Source organism: Coffea arabica, chromosome 7e (assembly GCF_036785885.1).
Source record: "Coffea arabica cultivar ET-39 chromosome 7e, Coffea Arabica ET-39 HiFi, whole genome shotgun sequence".
Taxonomy (NCBI): domain Eukaryota; kingdom Viridiplantae; phylum Streptophyta; class Magnoliopsida; order Gentianales; family Rubiaceae; genus Coffea; species Coffea arabica.
In genome coordinates this window covers 33,044,699-33,061,365 of record NC_092323.1, presented here as the reverse complement: position 1 = coordinate 33,061,365, position 16,667 = coordinate 33,044,699, and positions in this window count along the sequence as shown.

Here is a 16,667-nt window from a genome sequence, read left to right as displayed (position 1 = left end):
GGATGTCAAGAGGAGGGGTTCCCCACAATTTCATCCTGACGTCCAACCTACCTCTTCAAAGTCATTATATTCAAGGAGAAGGGAGGAGGTTCATTCGACAACAAAGCATGCAAATACTTTATCCATAGATGAAGGAGTTAGTTGAGTGCAGGAGACATGTCAACAACTCTCCTCCAACAAAAACTTGAAAAAGAGCGAGTTGAGTATGGTGGTGAGAGTGCACTTGAGGTAAAAGTTGAGGAATGTGAGATTGAAAAAGAGGTAAAAAAATCTGAGGAGATGAGTGAAGCATCAAGTGAGCTGATTGTGCATGGGAAGGCGAGTGTTTATAGTTTTCCTAACGAACTTAACTTTTGCCTTGTTTAGTGTTTCTGCTTTTGTACAGATTGAGCGAAGTCGAGTGAAGTTAGTCATGCAATGTTCCATTCCAAAGTTGCTTGTACAATTCACTAGCTTCCATGGAGTTTGTCTTCTAGGAGATAGATCTATTTGGTATCACTTCATGGAACAACCCGAATCTGTCCGCACCAATGGAGAATTAATTCGAACTCCATATTTCTATTCTTGTTTGTTACCCACGGTTCATTCATCATCTTTACCTTCTTTTGAGCATTATTTCCATCCTCACACATGTATTTCCTATGCAGATTTTGAAGGAAAATGTAAAGAGCCATCAATGCAGTCTCAAGTTGAATCGATTGATGGAAGGAATCACGTGTCACGGGGAGTTTTTGCATTTAACTCTTATTCTACACCTTCTTACCACTTAATTAATGACGTTCCATTGCTTATGTATCCAATTTCTGGTTCAAAACAAGCTGAGACTCATTTTGTTTTTGTAGGTTGTAAGGCTGCTCGAAATTTTCCAGCTTTGATTAAAGAGTTGCAACCTGGTTTCATGCTTGTGCCAGCTGCTTGTAATCTTCCATGCATATTCATACATCCAAAAGCTGGTCACCATGAGATCATTTTATCAACTCAAACTGGCGCAAATTCAAGTGACTCGTCTGGAGTGTGACCTTCACTTCATTGCTGCCACTTATGTTGGGTGATGCAGACAAGTGTGTCAATCAAGACCCGAATGTTGTTTTTACCTCACTGGTTCATCCTTCCACGGAAGCGCAACATGAATGGCTCATTGTTCTATCTGCAGATGGGCAAGTAGTGCCAAATCAGCAACAACTAGGGTCGAATTATACTACCTTGCACAATCAGATTCAAGATTTTTCTAAGCTGAATGAGAGTCATCATGAAGATCCCTATCTAGTGCATGTGAAACGTAAGTTGTCAAGTAGTATTAACCCTACATATACTAATTGTGTGATTTGTTTTATGGGTTTGAATTTGACATGCAAACGACCAAGGGTTGATGAGAGAGTTTTGGAGTGCTACATGGAATTTTCACAAGCTTTATACAAGGTGTTTCTTGTCTTGGCGAATGTCCTTGTTCAAGAGCATCATGAGGTTGTCCAAGCGACATGTGACGTGGCTGGTGCTCATTCATCTCGCTCCCACATTGCATGGAGTACCACTTTTTCCCAAGATTTAAGGACAAATCCTTTTCAAGAGGAGGGGAATGATACGAATGAGCAAGCCTCAAAGGGAGGATTGGGCCTCGATTAAGTAGCTCTTGTTGAGCTTAGCTTCGGCCATGTGGGCCTTAGGTCCAATAGTACTTTAGCTAGTCATTAAGCTAGTTAATTAGTAGGTTAGCTTTCGGCCAAGAGAGACCCAATGGGCTGGCCGATTTTCCCTTCATGCTTTCCAAGCTTTATTAGGTTTAGTAAAGGCTATAAATAGCCCTAAAGCTGATGGTACATTTAGTTTTTGCGATGTTATTAATAAAATTCCAGACTTTCGTCTTACATTAAGCCAAATTCCTCTAGCTTGTGAAAGCTAAGTTGAACATCCTAGTGTGGTTCCTAGGTTGTTTATTGACTTATCAATCAAGCAAACACACTTGATTGTGGCATCCTCTGCCGTTGAATTCGTTCTTGAGTGGTCCGAGTTTGGGTTCAACTCCGTCGATTCCGTAACGTGTCCTCTAAGATCCTAAGTTGCTTCCGCGACCGGGCAGCGAGACCCTCGACAGCTCAGCGGAGGTCGAAGACCTGATTGACTAACACCAAAGCAACACCAAAATACCACCAAACCCCCGACCAAAAGGCCGAGGACCAGCACGCTCCGCAAATTCCAGAATTTTGGGTTGTCGGGTAGAGTACTTCTAGGATTTTCAAAAATTCAGCCTTGAAGGCATTTTGTCTTGCCTTCTTTTTCAGTCATTAGTCCTAATCTGAGTTTTAGATCGCGTCTAGGCCTTCATTCACCTCCATTCCTCGCTGCTGTCTTGTGTCACTTGTTGACTAGTCAAGAACGTACCTTGCGGTGACGCCTAATTTGCTCAACCCGAGCAACTAGCAAGCCAAGGAATTGCTTGGTGAGACTATTAGAGAGTGATACACTTGAGTGAAACACAAGCGTGAGTGACCTATACATTGTACCAAAAAAAAACAGAAGGAGAGAAGAGGTCGTTTGCTTATTTTCTTTTGCAGGTTTACCTAAGCATGTCTAGTGGAGTTGGTGACCAAACAATGGACTTTAAACTACACATGGTGGCCATGATGGAAGAATTCAAGCAGAGTTTGGATGAAGCTTTCGAGCCTCTTCATAGACGCCTTGACCGAATGGTGAATAAGGATGTCAAGAGGAGGGGTTCCCCACAATTTCATCCTGACGTCCAACCTACCTCTTCAAAGTCATTATATTCAAGGAGAAGGGAGGAGGTTCATTCGACAACAAAGCATGCAAATACTTTATCCATAGATGAAGGAGTTAGTTGAGTGCAGGAGACATGTCAACAACTCTCCTCCAACAAAAACTTGAAAAAGAGCGAGTTGAGTATGGTGGTGAGAGTGCACTTGAGGTAAAAGTTGAGGAATGTGAGATTGAAAAAGAGGTAAAAAAATCTGAGGAGATGAGTGAAGCATCAAGTGAGCTGATTGTGCATGGGAAGGCGAGTGTTTATAGTTTTCCTAACGAACTTAACTTTTGCCTTGTTTAGTGTTTCTGCTTTTGTACAGATTGAGCGAAGTCGAGTGAAGTTAGTCATGCAATGTTCCATTCCAAAGTTGCTTGTACAATTCACTAGCTTCCATGGAGTTTGTCTTCTAGGAGATAGATCTATTTGGTATCACTTCATGGAACAACCCGAATCTGTCCGCACCAATGGAGAATTAATTCGAACTCCATATTTCTATTCTTGTTTGTTACCCACGGTTCATTCATCATCTTTACCTTCTTTTGAGCATTATTTCCATCCTCACACATGTATTTCCTATGCAGATTTTGAAGGAAAATGTAAAGAGCCATCAATGCAGTCTAAAGTTGAATCGATTGATGGAAGGAATCACGTGTCACGGGGAGTTTTTGCATTTAACTCTTATTCTACACCTTCTTACCACTTAATTAATGACGTTCCATTGCTTATGTATCCAATTTCTGGTTCAAAACAAGCTGAGACTCATTTTGTTTTTGTAGGTTGTAAGGCTGCTCGAAATTTTCCAGCTTTGATTAAAGAGTTGCAACCTGGTTTCATGCTTGTGCCAGCTGCTTGTAATCTTCCATGCATATTCATACATCCAAAAGCTGGTCACCATGAGATCATTTTATCAACCCAAACTGGCGCAAATTCAAGTGACTCGTCTGGAGTGTGACCTTCACTTCATTGCTGCCACTTATGTTGGGTGATGCAGACAAGTGTGTCAATCAAGACCCGAATGTTGTTTTTACCTCACTGGTTCATCCTTCCACGGAAGCGCAACATGAATGGCTCATTGTTCTATCTGCAGATGGGCAAGTAGTGCCAAATCAGCAACAACTAGGGTCGAATTATACTACCTTGCACAATCAGATTCAAGATTTTTCTAAGCTGAATGAGAGTCATCATGAAGATCCCTATCTAGTGCATGTGAAACGTAAGTTGTCAAGTAGTATTAACCCTACATATACTAATTGTGTGATTTGTTTTATGGGTTTGAATTTGACATGCAAACGACCAAGGGTTGATGAGAGAGTTTTGGAGTGCTACATGGAATTTTCACAAGCTTTATACAAGGTGTTTCTTGTCTTGGCGAATGTCCTTGTTCAAGAGCATCATGAGGTTGTCCAAGCGACATGTGACGTGGCTGGTGCTCATTCATCTCGCTCCCACATTGCATGGAGTACCACTTTTTCCCAAGATTTAAGGACAAATCCTTTTCAAGAGGAGGGGAATGATACGAATGAGCAAGCCTCAAAGGGAGGATTGGGCCTCGATTAAGTAGCTCTTGTTGAGCTTAGCTTCGGCCATGTGGGCCTTAGGTCCAATAGTACTTTAGCTAGTCATTAAGCTAGTTAATTAGTAGGTTAGCTTTCGGCCAAGAGAGACCCAATGGGCTGGCCGATTTTCCCTTCATGCTTTCCAAGCTTTATTAGGTTTAGTCAAGGCTATAAATAGCCCTAAAGCTGATGGTACATTTAGTTTTTGCGATGTTATTAATAAAATTCCAGACTTTCGTCTTACATTAAGCCAAATTCCTCTAGCTTGTGAAAGCTAAGTTGAACATCCTAGTGTGGTTCCTAGGTTGTTTATTGACTTATCAATCAAGCAAACACACTTGATTGTGGCATCCTCTGCCGTTGAATTCGTTCTTGAGTGGTCCGAGTTTGGGTTCAACTCCGTCGATTCCGTAACGTGTCCTCTAAGATCCTAAGTTGCTTCCGCGACCGGGCAGCGAGACCCTCGACAGCTCAGCGGAGGTCGAAGACCTGATTGACTAACACCAAAGCAACACCAAAATACCACCAAACCCCCGACCAAAAGGCCGAGGACCAGCACGCTCCGCAAATTCCAGAATTTTGGGTTGTCGGGTAGAGTACTTCTAGGATTTTCAAAAATTCAGCCTTGAAGGCATTTTGTCTTGCCTTCTTTTTCAGTCATTAGTCCTAATCTGAGTTTTAGATCGCGTCTAGGCCTTCATTCACCTCCATTCCTCGCTGCTGTCTTGTGTCACTTGTTGACTAGTCAAGAACGTACCTTGCGGTGACGCCTAATTTGCTCAACCCGAGCAACTAGCAAGCCAAGGAATTGCTTGGTGAGACTATTAGAGAGTGATACACTTGAGTGAAACACAAGCGTGAGTGACCTATACATTGTACCAAAAAAAAACAGAAGGAGAGAAGAGGTCGTTTGCTTATTTTCTTTTGCAGGTTTACCTAAGCATGTCTAGTGGAGTTGGTGACCAAACAATGGACTTTAAACTACACATGGTGGCCATGATGGAAGAATTCAAGCAGAGTTTGGATGAAGCTTTCGAGCCTCTTCATAGACGCCTTGACCGAATGGTGAATAAGGATGTCAAGAGGAGGGGTTCCCCACAATTTCATCCTGACGTCCAACCTACCTCTTCAAAGTCATTATATTCAAGGAGAAGGGAGGAGGTTCATTCGACAACAAAGCATGCAAATACTTTATCCATAGATGAAGGAGTTAGTTGAGTGCAGGAGACATGTCAACAACTCTCCTCCAACAAAAACTTGAAAAAGAGCGAGTTGAGTATGGTGGTGAGAGTGCACTTGAGGTAAAAGTTGAGGAATGTGAGATTGAAAAAGAGGTAAAAAAATCTGAGGAGATGAGTGAAGCATCAAGTGAGCTGATTGTGCATGGGAAGGCGAGTGTTTATAGTTTTCCTAACGAACTTAACTTTTGCCTTGTTTAGTGTTTCTGCTTTTGTACAGATTGAGCGAAGTCGAGTGAAGTTAGTCATGCAATGTTCCATTCCAAAGTTGCTTGTACAATTCACTAGCTTCCATGGAGTTTGTCTTCTAGGAGATAGATCTATTTGGTATCACTTCATGGAACAACCCGAATCTGTCCGCACCAATGGAGAATTAATTCGAACTCCATATTTCTATTCTTGTTTGTTACCCACGGTTCATTCATCATCTTTACCTTCTTTTGAGCATTATTTCCATCCTCACACATGTATTTCCTATGCAGATTTTGAAGGAAAATGTAAAGAGCCATCAATGCAGTCTCAAGTTGAATCGATTGATGGAAGGAATCACGTGTCACGGGGAGTTTTTGCATTTAACTCTTATTCTACACCTTCTTACCACTTAATTAATGACGTTCCATTGCTTATGTATCCAATTTCTGGTTCAAAACAAGCTGAGACTCATTTTGTTTTTGTAGGTTGTAAGGCTGCTCGAAATTTTCCAGCTTTGATTAAAGAGTTGCAACCTGGTTTCATGCTTGTGCCAGCTGCTTGTAATCTTCCATGCATATTCATACATCCAAAAGCTGGTCACCATGAGATCATTTTATCAACTCAAACTGGCGCAAATTCAAGTGACTCGTCTGGAGTGTGACCTTCACTTCATTGCTGCCACTTATGTTGGGTGATGCAGACAAGTGTGTCAATCAAGACCCGAATGTTGTTTTTACCTCACTGGTTCATCCTTCCACGGAAGCGCAACATGAATGGCTCATTGTTCTATCTGCAGATGGGCAAGTAGTGCCAAATCAGCAACAACTAGGGTCGAATTATACTACCTTGCACAATCAGATTCAAGATTTTTCTAAGCTGAATGAGAGTCATCATGAAGATCCCTATCTAGTGCATGTGAAACGTAAGTTGTCAAGTAGTATTAACCCTACATATACTAATTGTGTGATTTGTTTTATGGGTTTGAATTTGACATGCAAACGACCAAGGGTTGATGAGAGAGTTTTGGAGTGCTACATGGAATTTTCACAAGCTTTATACAAGGTGTTTCTTGTCTTGGCGAATGTCCTTGTTGAAGAGCATCATGAGGTTGTCCAAGCGACATGTGACGTGGCTGGTGCTCATTCATCTCGCTCCCACATTGCATGGAGTACCACTTTTTCCCAAGATTTAAGGACAAATCCTTTTCAAGAGGAGGGGAATGATACGAATGAGCAAGCCTCAAAGGGAGGATTGGGCCTCGATTAAGTAGCTCTTGTTGAGCTTAGCTTCGGCCATGTGGGCCTTAGGTCCAATAGTACTTTAGCTAGTCATTAAGCTAGTTAATTAGTAGGTTAGCTTTCGGCCAAGAGAGACCCAATGGGCTGGCCGATTTTCCCTTCATGCTTTCCAAGCTTTATTAGGTTTAGTAAAGGCTATAAATAGCCCTAAAGCTGATGGTACATTTAGTTTTTGCGATGTTATTAATAAAATTCCAGACTTTCGTCTTACATTAAGCCAAATTCCTCTAGCTTGTGAAAGCTAAGTTGAACATCCTAGTGTGGTTCCTAGGTTGTTTATTGACTTATCAATCAAGCAAACACACTTGATTGTGGCATCCTCTGCCGTTGAATTCGTTCTTGAGTGGTCCGAGTTTGGGTTCAACTCCGTCGATTCCGTAACGTGTCCTCTAAGATCCTAAGTTGCTTCCGCGACCGGGCAGCGAGACCCTCGACAGCTCAGCGGAGGTCGAAGACCTGATTGACTAACACCAAAGCAACACCAAAATACCACCAAACCCCCGACCAAAAGGCCGAGGACCAGCACGCTCCGCAAATTCAAGAATTTTGGGTTGTCGGGTAGAGTACTTCTAGGATTTTCAAAAATTCAGCCTTGAAGGCATTTTGTCTTGCCTTCTTTTTCAGTCATTAGTCCTAATCTGAGTTTTAGATCGCATCTAGGCCTTCATTCACCTCCATTCCTTGCTGCTATCTTGTGTCACTTGTTGACTAGTCAAGAACGTACCTTGCGGTGACGCCTAATTTGTTCAACCCGAGCAACTAGCAAGCCAAGGAATTGCTTGGTGAGACTATTAGAGAGTGATACACTTGAGTGAAACACAAGCGTGAGTGACCTATACATTGTACCAAAAAAAAACAGAAGGAGAGAAGAGGTCGTTTGCTTATTTTCTTTTGCAGGTTTACCTAAGCATGTCTAGTGGAGTTGGTGACCAAACAATGGACTTTAAACTACACATGGTGGCCATGATGGAAGAATTCAAGCAGAGTTTGGATGAAGCTTTCGAGCCTCTTCATAGACGCCTTGACCGAATGGTGAATAAGGATGTCAAGAGGAGGGGTTCCCCACAATTTCATCCTGACGTCCAACCTACCTCTTCAAAGTCATTATATTCAAGGAGAAGGGAGGAGGTTCATTCGACAACAAAGCATGCAAATACTTTATCCATAGATGAAGGAGTTAGTTGAGTGCAGGAGACATGTCAACAACTCTCCTCCAACAAAAACTTGAAAAAGAGCGAGTTGAGTATGGTGGTGAGAGTGCACTTGAGGTAAAAGTTGAGGAATGTGAGATTGAAAAAGAGGTAAAAAAATCTGAGGAGATGAGTGAAGCATCAAGTGAGCTGATTGTGCATGGGAAGGCGAGTGTTTATAGTTTTCCTAACGAACTTAACTTTTGCCTTGTTTAGTGTTTCTGCTTTTGTACAGATTGAGCGAAGTCGAGTGAAGTTAGTCATGCAATGTTCCATTCCAAAGTTGCTTGTACAATTCACTAGCTTCCATGGAGTTTGTCTTCTAGGAGATAGATCTATTTGGTATCACTTCATGGAACAACCCGAATCTGTCCGCACCAATGGAGAATTAATTCGAACTCCATATTTCTATTCTTGTTTGTTACCCACGGTTCATTCATCATCTTTACCTTCTTTTGAGCATTATTTCCATCCTCACACATGTATTTCCTATGCAGATTTTGAAGGAAAATGTAAAGAGCCATCAATGCAGTCTAAAGTTGAATCGATTGATGGAAGGAATCACGTGTCACGGGGAGTTTTTGCATTTAACTCTTATTCTACACCTTCTTACCACTTAATTAATGACGTTCCATTGCTTATGTATCCAATTTCTGGTTCAAAACAAGCTGAGACTCATTTTGTTTTTGTAGGTTGTAAGGCTGCTCGAAATTTTCCAGCTTTGATTAAAGAGTTGCAACCTGGTTTCATGCTTGTGCCAGCTGCTTGTAATCTTCCATGCATATTCATACATCCAAAAGCTGGTCACCATGAGATCATTTTATCAACCCAAACTGGCGCAAATTCAAGTGACTCGTCTGGAGTGTGACCTTCACTTCATTGCTGCCACTTATGTTGGGTGATGCAGACAAGTGTGTCAATCAAGACCCGAATGTTGTTTTTACCTCACTGGTTCATCCTTCCACGGAAGCGCAACATGAATGGCTCATTGTTCTATCTGCAGATGGGCAAGTAGTGCCAAATCAGCAACAACTAGGGTCGAATTATACTACCTTGCACAATCAGATTCAAGATTTTTCTAAGCTGAATGAGAGTCATCATGAAGATCCCTATCTAGTGCATGTGAAACGTAAGTTGTCAAGTAGTATTAACCCTACATATACTAATTGTGTGATTTGTTTTATGGGTTTGAATTTGACATGCAAACGACCAAGGGTTGATGAGAGAGTTTTGGAGTGCTACATGGAATTTTCACAAGCTTTATACAAGGTGTTTCTTGTCTTGGCGAATGTCCTTGTTCAAGAGCATCATGAGGTTGTCCAAGCGACATGTGACGTGGCTGGTGCTCATTCATCTCGCTCCCACATTGCATGGAGTACCACTTTTTCCCAAGATTTAAGGACAAATCCTTTTCAAGAGGAGGGGAATGATACGAATGAGCAAGCCTCAAAGGGAGGATTGGGCCTCGATTAAGTAGCTCTTGTTGAGCTTAGCTTCGGCCATGTGGGCCTTAGGTCCAATAGTACTTTAGCTAGTCATTAAGCTAGTTAATTAGTAGGTTAGCTTTCGGCCAAGAGAGACCCAATGGGCTGGCCGATTTTCCCTTCATGCTTTCCAAGCTTTATTAGGTTTAGTCAAGGCTATAAATAGCCCTAAAGCTGATGGTACATTTAGTTTTTGCGATGTTATTAATAAAATTCCAGACTTTCGTCTTACATTAAGCCAAATTCCTCTAGCTTGTGAAAGCTAAGTTGAACATCCTAGTGTGGTTCCTAGGTTGTTTATTGACTTATCAATCAAGCAAACACACTTGATTGTGGCATCCTCTGCCGTTGAATTCGTTCTTGAGTGGTCCGAGTTTGGGTTCAACTCCGTCGATTCCGTAACGTGTCCTCTAAGATCCTAAGTTGCTTCCGCGACCGGGCAGCGAGACCCTCGACAGCTCAGCGGAGGTCGAAGACCTGATTGACTAACACCAAAGCAACACCAAAATACCACCAAACCCCCGACCAAAAGGCCGAGGACCAGCACGCTCCGCAAATTCCAGAATTTTGGGTTGTCGGGTAGAGTACTTCTAGGATTTTCAAAAATTCAGCCTTGAAGGCATTTTGTCTTGCCTTCTTTTTCAGTCATTAGTCCTAATCTGAGTTTTAGATCGCGTCTAGGCCTTCATTCACCTCCATTCCTCGCTGCTGTCTTGTGTCACTTGTTGACTAGTCAAGAACGTACCTTGCGGTGACGCCTAATTTGCTCAACCCGAGCAACTAGCAAGCCAAGGAATTGCTTGGTGAGACTATTAGAGAGTGATACACTTGAGTGAAACACAAGCGTGAGTGACCTATACATTGTACCAAAAAAAAACAGAAGGAGAGAAGAGGTCGTTTGCTTATTTTCTTTTGCAGGTTTACCTAAGCATGTCTAGTGGAGTTGGTGACCAAACAATGGACTTTAAACTACACATGGTGGCCATGATGGAAGAATTCAAGCAGAGTTTGGATGAAGCTTTCGAGCCTCTTCATAGACGCCTTGACCGAATGGTGAATAAGGATGTCAAGAGGAGGGGTTCCCCACAATTTCATCCTGACGTCCAACCTACCTCTTCAAAGTCATTATATTCAAGGAGAAGGGAGGAGGTTCATTCGACAACAAAGCATGCAAATACTTTATCCATAGATGAAGGAGTTAGTTGAGTGCAGGAGACATGTCAACAACTCTCCTCCAACAAAAACTTGAAAAAGAGCGAGTTGAGTATGGTGGTGAGAGTGCACTTGAGGTAAAAGTTGAGGAATGTGAGATTGAAAAAGAGGTAAAAAAATCTGAGGAGATGAGTGAAGCATCAAGTGAGCTGATTGTGCATGGGAAGGCGAGTGTTTATAGTTTTCCTAACGAACTTAACTTTTGCCTTGTTTAGTGTTTCTGCTTTTGTACAGATTGAGCGAAGTCGAGTGAAGTTAGTCATGCAATGTTCCATTCCAAAGTTGCTTGTACAATTCACTAGCTTCCATGGAGTTTGTCTTCTAGGAGATAGATCTATTTGGTATCACTTCATGGAACAACCCGAATCTGTCCGCACCAATGGAGAATTAATTCGAACTCCATATTTCTATTCTTGTTTGTTACCCACGGTTCATTCATCATCTTTACCTTCTTTTGAGCATTATTTCCATCCTCACACATGTATTTCCTATGCAGATTTTGAAGGAAAATGTAAAGAGCCATCAATGCAGTCTCAAGTTGAATCGATTGATGGAAGGAATCACGTGTCACGGGGAGTTTTTGCATTTAACTCTTATTCTACACCTTCTTACCACTTAATTAATGACGTTCCATTGCTTATGTATCCAATTTCTGGTTCAAAACAAGCTGAGACTCATTTTGTTTTTGTAGGTTGTAAGGCTGCTCGAAATTTTCCAGCTTTGATTAAAGAGTTGCAACCTGGTTTCATGCTTGTGCCAGCTGCTTGTAATCTTCCATGCATATTCATACATCCAAAAGCTGGTCACCATGAGATCATTTTATCAACTCAAACTGGCGCAAATTCAAGTGACTCGTCTGGAGTGTGACCTTCACTTCATTGCTGCCACTTATGTTGGGTGATGCAGACAAGTGTGTCAATCAAGACCCGAATGTTGTTTTTACCTCACTGGTTCATCCTTCCACGGAAGCGCAACATGAATGGCTCATTGTTCTATCTGCAGATGGGCAAGTAGTGCCAAATCAGCAACAACTAGGGTCGAATTATACTACCTTGCACAATCAGATTCAAGATTTTTCTAAGCTGAATGAGAGTCATCATGAAGATCCCTATCTAGTGCATGTGAAACGTAAGTTGTCAAGTAGTATTAACCCTACATATACTAATTGTGTGATTTGTTTTATGGGTTTGAATTTGACATGCAAACGACCAAGGGTTGATGAGAGAGTTTTGGAGTGCTACATGGAATTTTCACAAGCTTTATACAAGGTGTTTCTTGTCTTGGCGAATGTCCTTGTTGAAGAGCATCATGAGGTTGTCCAAGCGACATGTGACGTGGCTGGTGCTCATTCATCTCGCTCCCACATTGCATGGAGTACCACTTTTTCCCAAGATTTAAGGACAAATCCTTTTCAAGAGGAGGGGAATGATACGAATGAGCAAGCCTCAAAGGGAGGATTGGGCCTCGATTAAGTAGCTCTTGTTGAGCTTAGCTTCGGCCATGTGGGCCTTAGGTCCAATAGTACTTTAGCTAGTCATTAAGCTAGTTAATTAGTAGGTTAGCTTTCGGCCAAGAGAGACCCAATGGGCTGGCCGATTTTCCCTTCATGCTTTCCAAGCTTTATTAGGTTTAGTAAAGGCTATAAATAGCCCTAAAGCTGATGGTACATTTAGTTTTTGCGATGTTATTAATAAAATTCCAGACTTTCGTCTTACATTAAGCCAAATTCCTCTAGCTTGTGAAAGCTAAGTTGAACATCCTAGTGTGGTTCCTAGGTTGTTTATTGACTTATCAATCAAGCAAACACACTTGATTGTGGCATCCTCTGCCGTTGAATTCGTTCTTGAGTGGTCCGAGTTTGGGTTCAACTCCGTCGATTCCGTAACGTGTCCTCTAAGATCCTAAGTTGCTTCCGCGACCGGGCAGCGAGACCCTCGACAGCTCAGCGGAGGTCGAAGACCTGATTGACTAACACCAAAGCAACACCAAAATACCACCAAACCCCCGACCAAAAGGCCGAGGACCAGCACGCTCCGCAAATTCAAGAATTTTGGGTTGTCGGGTAGAGTACTTCTAGGATTTTCAAAAATTCAGCCTTGAAGGCATTTTGTCTTGCCTTCTTTTTCAGTCATTAGTCCTAATCTGAGTTTTAGATCGCATCTAGGCCTTCATTCACCTCCATTCCTTGCTGCTATCTTGTGTCACTTGTTGACTAGTCAAGAACGTACCTTGCGGTGACGCCTAATTTGTTCAACCCGAGCAACTAGCAAGCCAAGGAATTGCTTGGTGAGACTATTAGAGAGTGATACACTTGAGTGAAACACAAGCGTGAGTGACCTATACATTGTACCAAAAAAAAACAGAAGGAGAGAAGAGGTCGTTTGCTTATTTTCTTTTGCAGGTTTACCTAAGCATGTCTAGTGGAGTTGGTGACCAAACAATGGACTTTAAACTACACATGGTGGCCATGATGGAAGAATTCAAGCAGAGTTTGGATGAAGCTTTCGAGCCTCTTCATAGACGCCTTGACCGAATGGTGAATAAGGATGTCAAGAGGAGGGGTTCCCCACAATTTCATCCTGACGTCCAACCTACCTCTTCAAAGTCATTATATTCAAGGAGAAGGGAGGAGGTTCATTCGACAACAAAGCATGCAAATACTTTATCCATAGATGAAGGAGTTAGTTGAGTGCAGGAGACATGTCAACAACTCTCCTCCAACAAAAACTTGAAAAAGAGCGAGTTGAGTATGGTGGTGAGAGTGCACTTGAGGTAAAAGTTGAGGAATGTGAGATTGAAAAAGAGGTAAAAAAATCTGAGGAGATGAGTGAAGCATCAAGTGAGCTGATTGTGCATGGGAAGGCGAGTGTTTATAGTTTTCCTAACGAACTTAACTTTTGCCTTGTTTAGTGTTTCTGCTTTTGTACAGATTGAGCGAAGTCGAGTGAAGTTAGTCATGCAATGTTCCATTCCAAAGTTGCTTGTACAATTCACTAGCTTCCATGGAGTTTGTCTTCTAGGAGATAGATCTATTTGGTATCACTTCATGGAACAACCCGAATCTGTCCGCACCAATGGAGAATTAATTCGAACTCCATATTTCTATTCTTGTTTGTTACCCACGGTTCATTCATCATCTTTACCTTCTTTTGAGCATTATTTCCATCCTCACACATGTATTTCCTATGCAGATTTTGAAGGAAAATGTAAAGAGCCATCAATGCAGTCTAAAGTTGAATCGATTGATGGAAGGAATCACGTGTCACGGGGAGTTTTTGCATTTAACTCTTATTCTACACCTTCTTACCACTTAATTAATGACGTTCCATTGCTTATGTATCCAATTTCTGGTTCAAAACAAGCTGAGACTCATTTTGTTTTTGTAGGTTGTAAGGCTGCTCGAAATTTTCCAGCTTTGATTAAAGAGTTGCAACCTGGTTTCATGCTTGTGCCAGCTGCTTGTAATCTTCCATGCATATTCATACATCCAAAAGCTGGTCACCATGAGATCATTTTATCAACCCAAACTGGCGCAAATTCAAGTGACTCGTCTGGAGTGTGACCTTCACTTCATTGCTGCCACTTATGTTGGGTGATGCAGACAAGTGTGTCAATCAAGACCCGAATGTTGTTTTTACCTCACTGGTTCATCCTTCCACGGAAGCGCAACATGAATGGCTCATTGTTCTATCTGCAGATGGGCAAGTAGTGCCAAATCAGCAACAACTAGGGTCGAATTATACTACCTTGCACAATCAGATTCAAGATTTTTCTAAGCTGAATGAGAGTCATCATGAAGATCCCTATCTAGTGCATGTGAAACGTAAGTTGTCAAGTAGTATTAACCCTACATATACTAATTGTGTGATTTGTTTTATGGGTTTGAATTTGACATGCAAACGACCAAGGGTTGATGAGAGAGTTTTGGAGTGCTACATGGAATTTTCACAAGCTTTATACAAGGTGTTTCTTGTCTTGGCGAATGTCCTTGTTCAAGAGCATCATGAGGTTGTCCAAGCGACATGTGACGTGGCTGGTGCTCATTCATCTCGCTCCCACATTGCATGGAGTACCACTTTTTCCCAAGATTTAAGGACAAATCCTTTTCAAGAGGAGGGGAATGATACGAATGAGCAAGCCTCAAAGGGAGGATTGGGCCTCGATTAAGTAGCTCTTGTTGAGCTTAGCTTCGGCCATGTGGGCCTTAGGTCCAATAGTACTTTAGCTAGTCATTAAGCTAGTTAATTAGTAGGTTAGCTTTCGGCCAAGAGAGACCCAATGGGCTGGCCGATTTTCCCTTCATGCTTTCCAAGCTTTATTAGGTTTAGTCAAGGCTATAAATAGCCCTAAAGCTGATGGTACATTTAGTTTTTGCGATGTTATTAATAAAATTCCAGACTTTCGTCTTACATTAAGCCAAATTCCTCTAGCTTGTGAAAGCTAAGTTGAACATCCTAGTGTGGTTCCTAGGTTGTTTATTGACTTATCAATCAAGCAAACACACTTGATTGTGGCATCCTCTGCCGTTGAATTCGTTCTTGAGTGGTCCGAGTTTGGGTTCAACTCCGTCGATTCCGTAACGTGTCCTCTAAGATCCTAAGTTGCTTCCGCGACCGGGCAGCGAGACCCTCGACAGCTCAGCGGAGGTCGAAGACCTGATTGACTAACACCAAAGCAACACCAAAATACCACCAAACCCCCGACCAAAAGGCCGAGGACCAGCACGCTCCGCAAATTCCAGAATTTTGGGTTGTCGGGTAGAGTACTTCTAGGATTTTCAAAAATTCAGCCTTGAAGGCATTTTGTCTTGCCTTCTTTTTCAGTCATTAGTCCTAATCTGAGTTTTAGATCGCGTCTAGGCCTTCATTCACCTCCATTCCTCGCTGCTGTCTTGTGTCACTTGTTGACTAGTCAAGAACGTACCTTGCGGTGACGCCTAATTTGCTCAACCCGAGCAACTAGCAAGCCAAGGAATTGCTTGGTGAGACTATTAGAGAGTGATACACTTGAGTGAAACACAAGCGTGAGTGACCTATACATTGTACCAAAAAAAAACAGAAGGAGAGAAGAGGTCGTTTGCTTATTTTCTTTTGCAGGTTTACCTAAGCATGTCTAGTGGAGTTGGTGACCAAACAATGGACTTTAAACTACACATGGTGGCCATGATGGAAGAATTCAAGCAGAGTTTGGATGAAGCTTTCGAGCCTCTTCATAGACGCCTTGACCGAATGGTGAATAAGGATGTCAAGAGGAGGGGTTCCCCACAATTTCATCCTGACGTCCAACCTACCTCTTCAAAGTCATTATATTCAAGGAGAAGGGAGGAGGTTCATTCGACAACAAAGCATGCAAATACTTTATCCATAGATGAAGGAGTTAGTTGAGTGCAGGAGACATGTCAACAACTCTCCTCCAACAAAAACTTGAAAAAGAGCGAGTTGAGTATGGTGGTGAGAGTGCACTTGAGGTAAAAGTTGAGGAATGTGAGATTGAAAAAGAGGTAAAAAAATCTGAGGAGATGAGTGAAGCATCAAGTGAGCTGATTGTGCATGGGAAGGCGAGTGTTTATAGTTTTCCTAACGAACTTAACTTTTGCCTTGTTTAGTGTTTCTGCTTTTGTACAGATTGAGCGAAGTCGAGTGAAGTTAGTCATGCAATGTTCCATTCCAAAGTTGCTTGTACAATTCACTAGCTTCCATGGAGTTTGTCTTCTAGGAGATAGATCTATTTGGTATC